The sequence below is a fragment of the Schistocerca gregaria genome, chromosome 8, assembly GCF_023897955.1.
Source record: "Schistocerca gregaria isolate iqSchGreg1 chromosome 8, iqSchGreg1.2, whole genome shotgun sequence".
Taxonomy (NCBI): Eukaryota; Metazoa; Arthropoda; class Insecta; order Orthoptera; family Acrididae; genus Schistocerca; species Schistocerca gregaria.
Window position 1 is genome coordinate 71451755 of NC_064927.1, and position 11834 is coordinate 71463588.

Consider the following 11834-nt stretch of genomic DNA (forward strand, 5'->3'; position numbering starts at 1 on the left):
TAATGCTGTTATCAGAAGGAATATTGAAAAAGAGATGGAATTAAAGCCAATGGAAATCAGAAGAATTATTTCTTACTAAGCGTTTTTGTATTAGGGGGAACCTGCGTACACCATCGTCTTATGATAACTGAACATAAGGAGCAATCAGCATGTTATCCACGTTGAAACGTTTATTTGCTCTGATTATCCATAACGCGTAAGCAACGACGAAGCATATTAATATAAATGACAAGCTTTTTTCCATACTGAGGTCAACAATGATACAGCAGAAACGACGATAAACGGAGAAATAAATGTGTTATCGCTTAAGTAGCTTGCAGCATGTTAGTCTGGTGTGTTAGTAGATAATGTGTATCACTTATGTTTTGTTACATGGAATGAATTAGTTTTCTTTTGAAAGCTATTTTGTGTTATATACAATATTTAACTTTGTATTAAATGAATTACTATTTTACGACTTTGGTTCTCATTTCTATCCAACGTCAGTATCTAATTTATCAAACTGATGTTTGCAAGTAGGTTACGTCATATCCGATAAAAGATGGATATCGACAAAGGTTTAGAAGTCATGGTTGTAATGCACGAACACTGAAATTATGAAATTGTTTGGGCGTAATGATGATGTTATATGGATGAAACTGGTTGAAAATAACGTATTTGGCTTAGCAGCTTTGAGTGTCAACATTGGTTTCAATTTTATTGTGTGTATTGCAATACATTTATGTCTTCAGCCGTCAAAATCGTTTGTTGTTAAAAAGCAGAAGTAAAGCTGTGAGTACCGGGCGTGAGTCGTGCTTCGGTAGCTCAGATGGTAGAGCACTTGCCCGCGAAAGGCAAAGGTCCCGAGTTCGAGTCTCGGTTGGGCACACAGTTTTAATCAGCAAGGAAGTTTCATATCAGCGCACACTCCGCTGCAGAGTGAAAATCTCATTCTCGTTTGTTGTTGTTGTTGTTGTCCTGAGACTGGTTTGATGCAGATCTCCATGTTACTCTATCCTGCGCAAGCTTCTTCACCTCCCAGTACTTACTGCAACCTACATCCTTCTGAATCTGCTTAGTGTATTCATCTCTTGGTCTCCCTCTACGATTTTTACCCTCCACACTGCCCTCCAATGCTAAATTTGTGATCCCTTGATGCCTCAGAACATGTCCTACCAACCGGTCCCTTCTTCTTGTCAAGTTTCTCATTAGTTATGTGATCTGCCATCTCATCTTCAGCATTCTTCTGTAGCACCACATTTCGAAAGCTTCTATTCTCTTCTTGTCCAAACTATTTATCGTCCATGTTTCACTTGCATACATGGCTACACTCCATACAAATACTTTGAGAAACGACTTCCTGACACTTAAATTTATACTCCATGTTAACAAATTTCTCTTCTACAGAAACGCTTTCCTTGCAATTGCCAGTCTACATTTTATATCCTGTCTACTTCGACCATCATGAGTTATTTTGCTCCCCAAATAGCAAAACTCGTTTACTACTTTAAGTGTCTCATTTCCTAATCTAATTCCCTCAGCATCACCCGACTTAATTCAACTACATTCCATTATCCTCGTTTTGCTTTTGTTGATGTTCATCTTATATCCTCCTTTCAAGACCCTATCCATTCCGTTCAACTGCTCTTCCAAGTCCTTTGCTGTCTCTGACAGAATTACAATGTCATCGGCGAACCTCAACGTTTTTATTTCTTCTCCATGAACTTTAATACCTACTCCGAATTTTTCGTTTATGACCTTTTTTCAGGGTGCTTGTGACATCTGGCTACATTCCGTATGCCGTGTACGCAAGACAAGATCGCGTCCGTAGAAAGCGTGTTCTATAAATATTAGGTTTACTGTAGCTATGCACTGACTTCATATTTGCGTCCTACTTTCTTAATGAGTGATATGACTATCAGGTCTTATAGCTGGGGGTGAATTTAAACACTTGTGCCAGAGGCAGATGTGGTACCACGCACCACTCGGCAGTGAACTTCTTTCCCGGACAAGCATTGCACTTTGCAGCACTCCCCTGACGGCGACAAAATCAATCACATTTATTTTTAGAGTGATTAGATATTCGGATGGCGATTGATACTTTGTGATCTTCCAACTTACGTGTTCAGAACGTCATGTTAACAAAGGTTCGTAGCCCGCAGCGTTTTTGGTCACTGCGAAGTGTTCTGCTTCCGAATTTGTCAAACATTTCCTTGCGCCACCAGCCGTATCGTACCATCTGATCTTTGTCAGTAAGTGTGGAACTTCCAAGGCTCACACCTCCCTCACTTTGTTGTGGAGACCTTGGAGAATCGCACGAGTCGCCGGTTAAAAACGCCCACGGCTACGACAGGCCTCAAGTAATCCGCTGTTTCCTGTACCATTGCAACGTCGTGTCTCGTGGTCGATTAATGCAATCCACCTGATCGGAATATATCGACGAATCTGAAAGAAGCGCTCAGAAACTCTTTGCTCGAATCACTCGGGTAAGAAATACTCTTCTGCAAATACGCTAACTGACCAAAGAAATTGAAGCACACAGAAAAGGAGGAGGCAGCTTCACGGATTGACAGGACATGTCATGTAATGTTATTCCAGTGATTACAAAATCGAGTGAGATTTCAAAAGAACTGCAAGGTATCAGCCCACTTATGAGTGTGAGCTTGCATCTCCTCTGGCCTGGATGCAGTCACTGATTCGCTTGGGAGTGGTGACATAAAACCGTTACGTCCTCTCTACAGGCAAGTGGCCCACAACTGTTGCAACTGGCCCTTGATATATGGGACACAGTTGACACATGAGGTGGTTGCACACATGTTCTTTCAAGGACAGGTCTGGGAACCTCGCTGGTGACAAAAGTACCATAACATCACGTAGGCAGGTACTAGAGAGACGGGTCATATGTAGACGAGCAGTGTCCTGCTGAAAAATGTCATGGCGATAGTGTCTCCCGAGAGGCAGAAGACAAGGACATGGGATGTCCTGACGTCCCGTTGTGTCGTCAGACGCCCCTCAGTCATTATCAGCCGTGACCTGAAATCATTTCAGGTGATTCCTCACACTATGACATCGAGTTTTGGACGAGAGCTTCTGTGAAGTTTGGAAAGTAGGAGGCACGGTACTGGCGGAAGTAAGGATGCGAAGACAGGTCGTGAGTGATGTTGGCATAGCTCAGTTGGTAGAGCACTTCCCGCGAAAAGAAAAGATCCTGTGTTCGAGTCTCTGTCCGGCACACAGTTTTAATATGCCAGGAAGTTTCACATCAGCGCTACACAGTGAAAATCTCATTCTGGAAACACCGCTGTGCCTTTCCAAATCATTGGAAGAATGTAACATCTCCCCAGGACGCGGCCATTCTCTTCGACTGCGATTCGACAGCCCATGTTTCCCGGTAATGACACCACTACCGTTTGTGTCAACATCTGGCGTGCCACAGGGGACTATTGCTTTTCACAACATATGTAAATGACTTGGTAGATAGTGTCGGAAGTTCTATGCGGCTTTTCGCGAATGATGCTGTAGTTTACAGAGAAGCTGCAGCATTAGAAAATTGCAGCGAAATGCAGGAAGCTCTGCAGCGGATAGGCACTTGGTGCAGGGAGTGGCAACTGACCCTTAACATAAACAAATGTAATGTATTGTGAATACATAGAAAGAAGTATACTTTATTGTATCATTACATGATGGCGCAACAAACACTGGTAGCAGTTACTTCTCTGAAATATTTGGGAGTATGCGTACGGAACAATTTAAAGAGGAATGATCATATAAAATTACTTGTTGGTAAGGCGGGTGCCAGGTTGAAATTCATTGGGAGAGTCCTTAAAAAATGAAGTCCATCAACAAAGAAAGTGGCTTACAAAACACTCGTTCGACCTATACCTGAGTATTGCTCATCAGTGTGGGATCCGTACCAGGTCGGGTTGACAGAAGAATGAGAGAAGATCCAAAGAAGAGCGGCGCGTTTAGTCACAGGATTATTTGGTAAGTGTGATAGGGTTACGGAGATGTTTAGCAAACTCAAGTGGCAGACTCTGCAATAGAGGCACTCTGCATCGCGGTGTAGCTTACTGTCCAGGTTTCGAGAGGGTGCGTTTTTCGATGAGGTATCGAATATATTGCTTCCCCCTACTTATGCCTCCCGAGGAGATCACGAATGTAAAATTAGAGAGATTAGAGAGCGCACGAAGGCTTTCTGGCAGTCGTTCTTCCCGAGAACCATGTTGTTGTTGTTGTGGTCTTCAGTCCTAAGACTGGTTTGATGCAGAGGTCCATGTTACTCTATCCTGTGCAAGCCTCTTCATCTCCCAGTACTTATTGCAACCTACATCATTCTGAATCTGCTCATTTTATTCATCTCTTGGTCTCCCTCTACGATTTTTACCCTCCACACTGCCCTCCAATGCTAAATCTGTGATCCCTTGATACCTCAGAACATGTCCTACCAACCGATCCCTTCTTCTTGTCAAATTGTGCCACAAACTCCTCTTCTCCCCAATTCTATTCAATACCTCCTCATTAGTTATGTGATCTACCCATCTAATCTTCAGCATTCTTCTGTAGCACCACATTTCGAAAGCTTCTATTCTCTTCTTGTCTAAACTATTTATCGTCCACGTTTCACTCCCATACATGGCCACACTCCATACAAATACCTTCAGAAACGACTTCCTGACACTTAAATCTATACTCGATGTTAACAAATTTCTCTTCTTCAGAAACGCTTTTCTTGCCATTTCCAGTCTATATATTTTCTCTACTTCGACCATCACGAGTATTCCAGTCAACATTGTCAAAAGCTTTCTCGAAGTCTACCGAGAACCATACGCGACTGGAACAGGAAAGGGAGGTAATGACAGTGGCACGGGATGAAGGAGAACGTGGCAGGAAGTCCACGACAGGCGCTACGGTGTGCCCTGCCGGCAGCACGGCGCTGCTCCTTGCTGGTGGCCAGACGTGGTCCACTGCAAACCTCGACAGCGGGTGTGCCTCCCCTCCCACCCAACGTCAAGCCACTGTCGACCCGAATGTCTCACAGGTCTGGCTACTGCACGTTTCGAGCTTGCCAAATGGAGGCCTGCAATGGGTCCTTTTTCAAACGACCAGGCGCTGATAACACTCTCTCACGTAAATATGTGGCATCTCCGTGTCCTTCACTGTGACAGCTCTACATCTGATGCTATCCATGCCCCTTATACTCCATACCACGCCTGGGGACAAACGTAAAACGCGATCAACACCAATGGACTCTACTCACTGTTCTGCCTGTCACAGACAATTGCAACTCTAATCATTTACACGCCCACCGATGTTGAGCACGTGTACCATGTTACATTGACGTGCGGCCACGTCTTCTGTGAGCTTCTCTTTATCTTGCCAGGTAGCGTATCAGTCACGCATATTCCATTCCACAAATTCACTTTCAGCCGTTCTCAATTGTTCTGCCTTAAACTTGCTTTCTACTCCTTTACATCTGAAGCCTCACCCCTTGCTGCAAAATTCAATAACGTTTTCTTCTTTGATGTACCTTCATTGTGATGGATGTCAAGTACTCTCTACACTTTTCTGTGTCATCTGCCTCTTCCTTAATCTGCTGCTAACTTCATTCAGTTTCAATGTCCAGCTGTCTTCTGCGCCTCCCATTCTTAATTAAAAACTTTCTTTCGACGCTTCTTATTTTTCAGGTGTGGACCTATCAGTGGATATTCGAGACATGTTCTGATCTTGTGGCTTTCAAGTATACTGGATTTTTGGCCCGCTGGATCCCTGTTGCACGTGAAAGTGGACTGATTTGCAGACGTTTAATTACCTCCGTTTTAGTCAAGTTAAAATTTGTGACTGTTTTCATTACACAGTTGTACCCAGGCATAACTGATATACGAATCATGTAGAGTTGATATTCCCGTGTCTTGTCCATTGCTAATCCGTAGTAAAATATTTGTGTTAACTTGCACGGTCTGTTGAATGGTCGTTGCTGTGGATTCATTCGAAATTGCTTGTAATTATTCCTTACGTTTTTCCTGGCTGTTGTGTTGCCTTTTGTGTATTTGGTAGACCCTATTTAAATAAAAGAGTTGCCTCATGCTTCTGGAGATTACAAACTGAAGTTGGTTTTGTGTAACTGTCAGTCTGAGTCTGAAATCTTATTTGAAAGCTATGGATATTGGTTTTGTTTCGAAAAGGAATGTATGTGTTATACCCATCTAATCTCAATGCTATTGCCTTTAATTCTGCTTCTGATAATTGTGAGTTTTAATTTTTTTAACTCCTTTAATCCTCTTTGTAAGTGGTGCTTTCTCGTACCTTGTTTAATTGATTGGGCACTAAGGTAATTATAATTTATAGTAATAAATTTGTAAGGTTAAGTGGAACCTCCTCTCTTGATTTCATTTTGTTTTAAATGTAAATTTTTACGTGGAGAATAAAAAACGCCGATTTTTGGACTGTTGCATCCACCTCTGTATCGGCCACCCTCACTCCCATGTACTGCTCACATTTTGGTAGCAGAGCGTGGTTGTGGCTGTGGTACGCGGTGTGCTCTTAACTTGGCACCACCACTACCATCTACCATTACAAGTTGGTGACAGAGTGTGGCTGTCGCTGTAGTGGGCGGTGTGAAGAGGTAGAGGAGTTTATTGGGGTCGGGGATGTTGAGTTCCAAAAGTTGTCACGTTTCTGGATTTTAATACGTATTTTCCTGCGTTATTTGCTTTATTATTAGGGCAATACTTGTTGACAGTTTCAGAAAGTCTGCTATGAAAGTGCTGGGTATACCTGAATTGTATAAGGATGAGACTGACTACGAAGCTTCCATTAGAGGTTGCAACATTTCCAAGTGTACGGCCATGTTGGTGTGCCATCTGAAGAATTCATCTGACTACATCATGACCCCACCTAGCTCGGAATAGGCCGAGGTAATGGAAATCATCGCCAGCGTTCAGAGTACTCTAGGGGAGCTTGTTTTACTAGTGTTATTTTCCGAAATGCCTGAGCCTTCACATTCACGAATTAGTAGGATTAGGGCACATATAGTGCACTATGCTAACAAGGTTCGGGGTATGTGTAGCCTCAGGATGGAGGCTGTATGCTGTAAGCAGTTACAGGACCTAGCTGAAGAGTTAATCGTGAGAGTGCAGATCAGTTTTACTGGTAACTCCAGGGCAGAGGGAAAACTTTGTCAGAAGAACAAGTGCATAGTGAGCGACTTAGCGGATAATCGTCTCTGCATTTTTCTAGGCTATTTACTAAATTGCCAAACCCTTTACAACACTACTGCAGTAAGGGTTAGTACTCTCAATAATGTGAATGAGCAGCTTGAACGGTCACTGTGTTTTCTTCACGAATTGCAGGACTGTGGTGAAATCCTTGTTTTGAGTAATGAGCAGTTTTACCAAATTTTTATCCGGTGTTCACGGAGCCTTTGGACCTATTTTTGAAGGGGCCAATGCAGGAAAAATCCACCTTTTTAATTCAGGCTGTCAGTTCGTATTTGTCCGCACTGGCGCGCCATCAGTTGACAGAAAAGAATTGCTTTGGTGTGTAGTGGCATGATGAGCTATTGGAAAAGTGTGTACAGTCGAGCACCATGTTAGAAACGTCCCAATACAACGAAAAATCAGCCAAAGTTGCAGATTTCACTTTTTTTACCCACTCGATGACTACTTTCGGGCCAGGACCCACTTTCAAATCAACGTAACAGATAGTCAAATTGGTATTTCCGAAAATGGAAAACCATGCCAGATATGTCCAAACGAACAGTTACAGTGCATGCAGATGCTGTCATGCGCTGTAATTGTTCGTTTTCACGTGTTTGACATGGTTTTTGCATTTTTGGAAATACCAGTTTGACTATCTGTTACGATGATTTTAAAATGGGTGTGTAACATTACGCGTATTTAGGCGAGCTAATCAGCCACCTAGAGCTGCTATGAGTTGAGATGGATTTGCTGCGCCTCTGGACGCTGACGGGACCACGCCTCAGCACTGGACGTGGCCCCGCCGCCTAGCTGGCCGCCCGCCTTTAGCCGCGTGCAGGCACAGTGAGCGCGTCGCCGGAAGCAGGTGAACCCCAGGGCCGTGAGTTTGGACGGCTGGTGCTGGCACCGCCGCCTAGCTGGCCGCCCGCCTTTAGCCGCGTGCAGGCACAGTGAGCGCGTCGCCGGAAGCAGGTGAACCCCAGGGCCGTGAGTTTGGACGGCTGGTGCTGGCCCCGCCGCCTAGCTGGCCGCCCGCCTTTAGCCGCGTGCAGGCACAGTGAGCGCGTCGCCGGAAGCAGGTGAACCCCAGGGCCGTGAGTTTGGACCGCTGGTGCTGGCACCGCCTCTGCGCACAATGCGTATGGTCCACTGTAGGTGTCATCCCTGAAATCTTCGTATCTGTATCCATTTTATTTTCATCTTTTTCATTACACAAATGTTTGTCAGAACATTGTATTCTCCACATATACATAGCAAATGAACACAGCACCAGTACCTCACATACTGCTGTACTTGTGTTTTTATTCAATGAAAAGTTCACTATATTGCCAGTAACTTTATTTAAATGTTGATTGCAAGTGATTAAAAAATGTGCTAATTTAAAAGTCACCAATCGCATGTGGCACCGGATTCCACAACTGAAGGCGTCTGCCAGAACATTCTTCTGTCAAGCGGGCATAAGTAATTGTTTAAGCCATTTTTAGAGGCAGTCTGTTGCCATTTAGTGTAAGAGCACTTGTACAAGAATGATGGCTTATTTATTTATTTATTTTTGTGTGTGAAATCTTATGGGACTTAACTGCTAAGGTCATCACCCGGACGGAGTGGCCGTGCGGTTCTAGGCGCTACAGTCTGGAGCCGAGCGACCACTACGGTCGCAGTTTCGAATCCTGCCTCGGGCATGGATGTGTGTGATGTCCTTAGGTTAGTTATGTTTAATTAGTTCTAACAAGGGAACCGCTGCTGCCTCATGCTAACCATGGGACCGCGGCGCTTCTGAGCTCCCACATTCCTTGATGTTCCCTATCTTTCGCATGGACTACTCAGTTTGTATATTTTGTTTATTTTTTTCATAGTTCCACACAACTTCTCCCTGTTTTCTCACTTGATCTGTGTTCAGTTTTTCAAGGCCTATCCACTGTACCAACTTATAACTAAATCTGAGGGGGGTGCGATGGCTAGGTTCCCTTGTAAGTTATAGGTGACTGATGACCTCAGAAGTTAAGTCGCATAGTGCTCAGAGACATTTCAAGCAATCATCAGTCCCTAATCTTACACACTACTTAACTTAAATTATCCTAAGGACAAACACACACACCCATGCCCGAGAGAGGACTCGAACCTCCGCCGGGATCTGCCGCACACTTATTTATTAATGAACAAACCTTTATTTGTAAGTATTATGAATAATCTGGTATAAATAATTGGTATAATTATGATCTGTGTAGCAGAATGCTTATGGTATTTCTTTATTTAAATATTGTTGTGACATATAAGATAAGCCCAGGAAGCGTTCATGTTGAGTCAGATCATCTCCTTAGAATCTGAGGACGATTTACTTTTGGTGGGGATGGCCTTCAGCCAATAAGAGTTGGACGGTGGCGAAACACTGCTGAAGTCAAGTGAAGACTCGAACTTTTCGAGGGAAGAGGTCAAGGGAACTATTCTGACCTTTTCGTGAGTTCTGGAAGGAGGCACACATGTCTGTGGTATGAGTGGTATTCGATCGTTGAAGTGTGTGATTTTGGGCGGTGAACGACCGCTACCATACTTTAAGTTCTCGTCGCCAATGAGGGGTCCTGCCCTCCCATTTCTTATAGGGTGCCTAAAGGATGCTGGATTCTCGGAATGCTTTCAACTCAAGCAAATCACATTAATAGTTTTTATTACAAATAAGAAGATTGACAATGCTTAGCTTTGAACGGTGTCACAAGCGATGGGCGACAGGCAAACGAGTCAAAGTCCTTTGCTATATACAGGGTGTTACAAAAAGGTACGGCCAAACTTCCAGGAAACATTCCTCACACACAAATAAAGAAAAGATGTTATGTGGACATGTGTCCGGAAACGCTTAATTTCTATGTTAATGCTCATTTTAGTTTCGTCAGTATGTACTGTACTTCCTCGATTCACCGCCAGTTGGCCCAATTGAAGGAAGGTAATGCTGACTTCGGTGTTTGTGTTGACATGCGACTCATTGCTCTACAGTACTAGCATCAGCACATCAGTACGTAGCATCAACAGGTGAGTGTTCATCACGAAGGTGGTTTTGCATTCAGTGCAATGGATACAAATGCGGAGTTGGCACATGCCTATTTGATGTATGGATTAGCACGGGGAAATAGCCGTGGCGCGGTACGTTTGTATCGAGACAGATTTCCAGAACGAAGGTGTCCCGACAGGTAGACGTTCGAAGCAATTGATCGGCGTCTTAGGGAGCACAGAACATTCCAGCCTATGACTCGCGACTGGGGAAGACCTAGAACGACGAGGACACCTGCAATGGACGAGGCAATTTTCGTGCAGTTGACGATAACCCTAATGTCAGCGTCAGAGACGTTGCTGCTGTACAAGGTAACGTTGACGACGTCACTGTATGGAGAGTGCTAGGGAGAACCAGTTGTCTCCGTACCATGTACAGCGTGTGCAGGCACTATCAGCAGCTGATTGGCCTCCACGGGTACACTTCTGCGAATGGTTCATCCAAAAATGTGTTAATCCTCATTTCAGTGCAAATGTTCTCTTTACGGATGAGACTTCATTTCAACGTGATCAAATTGTAAATTTTCACAATCAACATGTGTGGGCTGACGAGAATCCGCACGCAATTGTGCAATCACGTCATCAACACAGATTTTCTGTGAACGTTTGAGCAGGCATTGTTGGTGATTTCTTGATTGGGCCCCATGTTCTTGCACCTACGCTCAATGGAGCACATTACCATGATTTCATACAGGATACTCTACCTGTGCTGCTAGAACATTTCAGTCGAAGTGTTCGTACGCTTCTCAACAACAGATTCGGTGACCGATGGATTGGTAGAGGCGGACCAATTCCACAGCCTCTACGCTCTCCTGACCTCAACCCTCTTGACTTTCATTTATGGGGGCTTTTGAAAGCTCTTGTCTACGCAACCCCGGTATCAAATGTAGAGACTCTTCGTGCTCGTATTGTGGACGGCTGTGATACAATACGCCATTCTCCAGGGCTGCATCAGCGCATCAGGGATTCCATGCGACGGAGGGTGGATGCACGTATCCTCGCTAACTGAGGACATTTTGAACATTTCCTGTAACAAAGTGTTTGAAGTCACGCTGGTACGTTCTGTTGCTGTGTGTTTCCATTCCATGATTAATGTGATTTGATCAGAAGTAATAAAATGAGCTCTAACATGGAAAGTAAGGGTTTCCAGACACACGTCCACATAACATATTTTCTTTCTTTGTGTGTGAGTAATGTTTCCTGAAAGTTTGGCCGTAACTTTTGTAACACCCTTTATACAATGTACATGCAAGTAATTGATGTGCATCACTGATAACTGTTATCGTAGTGTCGGTCTACTACTGTGCTACTAATGCCCAAGGCTGGCAGCTGCAACACTTACATTCTCTTCGGCTATAGGGCACTCCTGTCGTGGTGCAGTCTTTGTCAGGGGGCTACTGGCTGATCTCGTCTCACCGCCTTCTTTGCTCTTGTGTTCTTCATCTTCGTGCCGTCGCTTATCGCTACGCCGGAACATAAACTATTAATTGGATAGTTCTACCGACCCCACGGCTCAGAAGATATGGTTGCTGAATAGTTCAAAGAAAACTTGAGTCTCATTTCAAATAGGTACCCCACTCATACAATTATTGTCGGTTGTGACTAGCTAACACTCGG